Consider the following 7,398-nt stretch of genomic DNA (forward strand, 5'->3'; position numbering starts at 1 on the left):
CTATCGCCTGGCGGTAGATCATGCGCTGCCAAGTGGTGTATCAAATTTTGGAAGAATTCCCCTTTTCTTCCTTGCATGAGTCCCATTCGCTCCTCCGCCATCTCGTCTCGCCATACACTAAACATAATTCATACGCATTCCCAAAATTACACATGCATGAATAATGCCAAACTTAAATAGCTCTTAGACGTTGAAATCAATTTCCTAATTGTCCGCTTTCAACCCTTCTCATAATCCCATGATCACCCATACACCCTTGGTCCAAAGTTTCATTATACACTCAATCCTATTCAGATTAAAGCATAAATCATCATACGCAACGTACATAAACAAGTTTCCAGAAATCATGATAACTCCTGCGCCAAACAACACAAAAAAAGCCAAAATAGCTTCGTGTTGCCTCGCAGAAATTCATTATCCGCCAGGCGGTTCATGATGCTACCTAGTAACTAGGTCACTACTAACGCGTCGCTTGGCGACATCATCATGCCCGCCAGGCGGTTTCTAGGCGGAAAGTCAGAAACTTACGAAAAACGACGTGGAATTGGGTAAACTCTCATGCAATTATACATGGCAAAACACATTTATTCATACATAAGTCCAAACACAATGAATATCTCCCCTTACATTTAAAGTATGATTATCATGTTCCCATATTTGCCCAAAATCCGTCATGATCATGCAACACTCGATCATAGTGATATCATCAATAGTGGCCTTTTTCACACACTTATAACATCATACATTCGAGCTAACATATATAGGTTCATATATTCAACATGGCTCAGCAAGCACTACTAAAAACATACTCATCAATCACACATCTATATATTATATATCTACATTTACCAATCAAGGCCATACCGACACTTAAGCACACTTAATCATCCATTAACCAATCATGAGTGATGTATATCTCTAGCTGAAGATATCCAATACCAATCTCCACCGTTCAAAGTGAATAACAACATTTTATGAATCACTTGTCAAAATTTCACCTAAATCGGACGGTTAACGAATCGGGAAACACAATTTTACGAAAACTGTGCAAACTAGAAAAATCTGTGGCGCCTAGCACCCAGAATTGAAGAGCTTGGCGCCTGGGTATAAAACCTGCGCCCGGTGGTTCTTGTTGTGCGAAAAGTACAAATAATAGCTTTTTTGCATAGTGTTCGCATCGCCTAGCGGAGTCACCCTTGCCGCTAGGCTGTTCATCACAGAAAAACCTAGAATTGGGTTATCACTCATGCGCCTGGCGGCACATTCAAAGCCGTCAGGTGGTTTTTGGGAATTTTTCCAGAAACTTGAAAACACCATGATTTGGGATTATGCAAGGCATCATGATCATACATTACAATACAAAACAATCATAAAGCATGTATATACGTGAGGAACTCCCCTAACCTGATTTCCTTACTAAAAGCTTGAGAATTCCAAGGTTTTTCTTGATCAACAATGGTTTCCTTTAACACCTTCTGCAACAACCCTCAATCCTCTCTGGACGCGACTCTAATGCTCACAAAACAAATTTAGATGTTTTCCCTAGGCTGCCATATGCTTTTTCTTTCTATTTCTCTTCTCTCCCTCACTCTAAACTCACTTAATCAACCATCATTAATCAAAAAACGAAAATAGCATTAAGGTTGTGTTAATTGCTATTCAAGATACATTATGGTTTGTTTTTCCAACCCTCTTGGGGTTTCTTTGCCCTTTCACATTCATGCCAAAAGAAGTTTTGGCAAAAAGGTAGTTTAGTTTGGGTTCACCAAGGTTCAAACCCATAACCATGCTAATGTCAAACCACTACACAACCATTCAACGAATTCATGTTTCATGATAATTCCTATAAATATAGGATTACATTATCACTCATCATGCTCCAACACATTATTAAAATAATAATAAATTAAATAACATATAAATCACATACATAGGACTTGAACCCAAGTCCTCTCACACAATTAAGTACTCTCAACCACTTAAGCTAGTACTTTTCCACATCACACAAGTCAGAATTAAATGTCATAAAGGCTCCCACTACCCACATTTATTAATTAATTAATTAAATTGCTCGGGTCTTACAACTTGGGTTTTACTCTTTTATGTGTTGTCCACTCTTATTTGTTTTGAATCAATCCATTCTTCTCTTCTCTAGAACCTTGGAAAAGAACCTTCACATCTAGATAGCTTGCTATCTTAATGTCCAATGGAGATTTCCTTGGTTTTCTTAACCAATCATCACCATATTCATTAATCTTCTAAAAGGAACAAGATAATCCTACATCAAAGGCCCAAGATGAACTTCACATGGGTCAAGGAAGATATGAAGACCTAGCCTAGAACTTTTTTCTTGTAAATACTAGATTAGGATTTTATTTTGGGCTTTGTATTTTGGGCCCAATAAAATACGGTTTTCTTTGGGCCATGCATTGGGCCATTAAAGGAAAATGGGCTTTAGAAGTAATTTGGACCAAAAAGGGAATTAGGCATTGATTTGGGCTTGAACGAAACACATAATGCTAAAGGGATCTAGAAGCTTCAAGGCTTGCTCTCCAAGGCTCCAAGTCGACGCACCTTGGCAAAGAGAGTATGACTTGCTTAGGTGGCAAGTCACATCTCCCATATGCTCCCTTCTGGCTCCAAAATTCAAATTTCTAGACTCATTTTTCCCTCTTCTTTTTGGAGACTCCTTAGTCTCCTTTTGGCTATAAATAAAGGTCTCCTCTCATGTATTTTTCATCTTGAAATTGAGTAATGAATTGCTTCCCAAATTTGTGCACAAACCTCTTTTGAGCTCACCTTAGAGTAAACTCTTCTCTAATTAGTCTAGTCTTCTTAGGAGTTAGCCTCATCTCTCTTAAGAATCCTTCCACCTACACCAAACCAAATACCTTAAGCTTCCTTCCTTCATGCTTCCACGTCTAACACTATCCTCAGAGCTTCCATTCTTTACACAAGCTTCAAAAGAGACAAGGAGAAGCCATCTTTATTTTATTTTATTATTATTTTATTTTTATTGTTTAATTTTATTTCATTATTATTATTATTATCATTTTTAATATTATCATATTTTTATTTCCTGTTCGACATTTTGGGGAAATGGTTGAGTTCTTCCTAGTTTAAATATTATTTGCTTGTATAAGATTGTTCATTGGGTATAACACTTTGTGTTGATGGTTTTATATGAATTTATTATAATTTTCTGGGAGGTACGAAAGTAAGGTTATGATGTTCATATATATATATATATGTGTGTGTGTGTGTGTGTATGTGTTTATGTATGAGCACGAGGAGGTGCATCACATGTGGTTACGAAGGTAACACAATGTAACTCTGCACAATTGTTTGGATGTGGACTTGGCCAAGGCTCTCGATAAAGAGTAATGGGAAGGTACAGTTCGTCGGGGCTCATGCGATGAGTAATGGGAAGTGGTATGTTTCGTCAACGCTTATGATACGAGTATGGGGAAGTTTTATACTTCACCGAGGCTCGGTACGAGAGTAATGGGAAGTGACATCCTGTGTAGTCTTATGTGCGAGGGTTACTATTCATCTTCTATTGATGTTGATTTTCATAATTTGTAATTGGCTTCGCATATTCATAATGGTGTATGCATGCGTGTGTTCAAGTTCATGATTGAATTCATATCCTTCTGGGTCTAGGGATTTGTTATTGATTGATGTGTTGTACAATGTGATGTTTATTGGGTGAGATGATGTGAATTAATCATGATTAATAGTTTGATGTTAGCTCACCCTTTTTTGGGTTTGTGTTTGTGCGATGAACGTATAACTTGTGTTATACAAGAGCAAAGGATAATACATGTGATTTTGGTGAGGAGTAGAGACGCGTGGGAATTTGGGATTTTTCTTGGAATGATTTCCAAAAGCTTTTTAGATGTTTTTATTGTTATGGTTTTCCACTAGTAATTTTTAGGTTTATATTTAAAATATAAACCATGGAGGTTAATTCTTAATTATTTTGCATGGATTTTATTTGCATGAAATTGGCAGGTACTATGTTTTAAAGTTTTGAATTTTCCTAGTTTAATAGGATGGTATCGAAAAATCTTACTGGATGTGTTATTTGAAAATAACTATTATCAGTGGCGTCCTAGACGAGATGTTACAGTTGGTGTCAAAGTTTTGGTTTTCAAAGGTTTTTGGGGCTTTGGGGAATGAGCTCGTTGTATTTCTATTGTGGAACTTTGATTGATATTGTGTTTATTATAAATCCTTGTAGAGTCTCTTTTAAGAAGTCTCTTGATTGGTAAAATTGGTTGAATTGTTTTTCTTATAATTGTTGTTTGAAATTGATGTGTACAATTCGGAAATGGCACAAAGACAGGACAATCCCAACACCTTTGCTGATGACATTGCACAAGCCATTCCTTGAATGGTCGATGTGATGCAAACACAACCTATAGCAAGTGTGCCTAGAATGGATAACTTCATGTGAATGGTCGATGTGATACAAACACACTCCTCAAAGGAGATATACTTTGTGAATGTCAGTTTGAAAATACACAAAAGACCCAAAAGCTGCCCCAGTTATGGTATTTGGGAAAAAGGTATGGGAAAATGGATCTATGAATGTCAAGGTGGAAAAAATTCATGTGAGACCCACAAAGTTGCCCCAGATTTGGGATATGGATTTTGTTCAGAAGAGATAATGGATATGGAAAGAATTGGCTAAAAGAATTGCCCAAGTTGGTTTGATTTTCTTTCACTTGCTTTGGCCAGTTAAATACACAAAATTAAGCTTATAAAAATCAGAACAATCAATATTTAATTTGTGTGGACTTTTATTTGGCTTGTAACGTGGCTATGGGCTAAAAGGCTTTGAAAGAAAGGATATAAAGGCCCAAATAATTTTTTAATTTTTTTTTGCAATTTTTTTTAAACAAGAGCTACCATCTAGGTATTGCAACAACTATTTCTCAAGACTTTTTTAAGACTTTGCTTTTTTCAAATTTTATTTCAATTTCTTTTCATTTGCCATCACTTTGTGATTACTTTTGCTTTTTGGCTTTGTTTTCATTGAATTTTCTTCATTTGATCACTGAGTGCTTTTTGTGTGCATCTCAAGCTAACTTCTAGTACGATGACGATGATAACCCTTGTGTGGGAACAATTTAAAAGAATTTTTTTTTTGGCTCAACAGGGTAACAAAGGATATTTTACTTTTTCGGACGAAGAAAAATGGCCACATATCATTTCAAATTTCGATTACTTTATTTTCAAAAGATTAACTTTGTGACAAAGCTCAATGACTTCAACACGAGTCACTTTTTCTTTTTCTTTCTTTCCTTTGTTTCATCTTTTTTCTCCTAGATTGCCCTCTTGTGTTTTCAATCTAGTAGACTTCTTTTTCTTTTTTTTCTTTTTTTTTGAAAATTGTTTCTTATTTGTCTCAACGAATTCAGGGATCATCCAACTAGTGCAAACAGATAAATATTGGCAAATTTGCCCCAGTGTGAAAAATAATTTTTATTATATGAGTAAAACCAACGGTGTTAGGGCAAATCTTTTTATTTTGGGAGAGTGAAGGGTTGACGCTTTCTAGCCACACATGTACAAGTGTTTTCAAAAGAAAAGATCAAGTTGTTATTCTTCATTAAGCATTTTGACCCCAAAAGATATGACAACCCACATTTTTATTATTCTTTTCTCTCTTTTTTTGCTTTTTTTTGTATTTGAAAAACTTGAATTCAATGATTAGCAAGAAAAACAAATGACTCATAACATACTCCTTTTGCCTTTACTTTTTGTGTTTTTTTTATTTGTCATTTTTTTTGACACCCTTTTAGGACTTGTTGTGGAGGAAATCTTGAATATCTCAACTGCTTTGAAATTCATGAAGGATGACATGATGCAACTTATCAAAGTATTCATAACAATATGAAAGGTAATTCAACAATCTAACACAATATGAAAAACATAATATTTTCAATGTTTACAAAGCCATGGTGTTTTTCATGCCGAGGTGTTTTCATGTCCTTGTAGAGGATTTTCCTCAACATTAAGTTATCTGTCTTCAAATGTCAACAATCCTGAATCAATCAAGGATTGTACCTTCTGCTTCAAAGTCGTGCATGCTTCTGTTGAATGACCCGGTGCTCCTCCATCGTAATCACATCTTGTGTTTAAATCATAATTCTTTGGGTACGGAGGTCGTACAAGTTTAGTGGGACAAATATCTTTGAGGTTGTCGCGGAGGAGATTTGGTAACAGCTCTGTGTAGGTCATAGGGATATGAGTGAAATTGACAGCTTTTTTGCCTCGATTGTAATTTTTCCGCCCAATGTCCTGATGAAGGATTATCTTGTTCCTTTTTAAGATGATTGAATATGGTGTGAGTTGATTAAGAAAGCTAAGTGAAATCCCCACTGGACATTAAGATAACTAGTTATCTAGATGTGAAGGTTCCTTTCACAAAGCTCAACAGAAGAAGATGATGGATTGATTCAAAACAAAAAGGAAATGGAAAACACATAAACCATAGAAAATCAAGAACAATTAAAGGAAGAAGAAAACATAAAATGGAAAGGAAAGTAATGGTAAAAATGTGAGAAGCACGCCACTACAAGGCTAGGCTAGAAGTCATGGCAACCTTGAAGATGAGTGGATGTGTGCCGTCACTTGCTATGCAAGATAAGGCTTAAAAGTATTCACTCCCAATGGAGGAAACTCTCACAAATGGTTGAGACACAAGAGTATTTTTACTTCAAAATGTTCAACCCTTTTACATGTCTAGGAGCACCCCTTATATAGAAGAGTTTAGGGGCCTCTAAGCAAATAAAAGATACCTAAGGATGTCTCTACAAAAACCTAACCCTAGCTTCTAGAAACTAGGTCAAATAAGGTTACAAAAATGAGAGACAAAAGAGCCAACTATGGTGTGTGTAAGGCTAATTTCGTTCTAGCACAAAAGGAGACAAAGAATGTGTCTCATATGTCTCCAAAAAGTGGCCAAAGTGTGCTAAAAACAAAAGAGACCAAAGGTACATAGGTACACTTGTTTTATGCCTTTTACTTTATGCTTTATGCCTTTGCTTTACTCTCTCATCCACATCATTTATGCTCCCCAATCACCATGTGCCACCTAGCATTGCTTTCTTACTCCTAATTAACCTACAAAGCAAATAAACATAGATTAGCATGTTGGCTTAAGTCAAGTCAACTATAGTCAACAAGTCAAACCTAGTCAAAGGTCAACAAGTCAACTAAAGTTGATTCAACTAAGTCAACTTAGAGAATCAAAATTAACAAACACAAATGAAAGGGATGAAGGATTAGTGAACTTCCTTTCTAAACATGCTTAGTCTTCTTAAGCATGTGTCTTCATCCTTGGTTGGGGACAATCCTTCATCATCCTCCCCTTCTTGGAGAGAATTT

This window comes from Vigna unguiculata, chromosome 5, assembly GCF_037176805.1.
Source record: "Vigna unguiculata cultivar grain cowpea cultivar isolate G323 ecotype 2 chromosome 5, ASM3717680v1, whole genome shotgun sequence".
In the NCBI taxonomy this organism is placed as follows: Eukaryota; Viridiplantae; Streptophyta; class Magnoliopsida; order Fabales; family Fabaceae; genus Vigna; species Vigna unguiculata.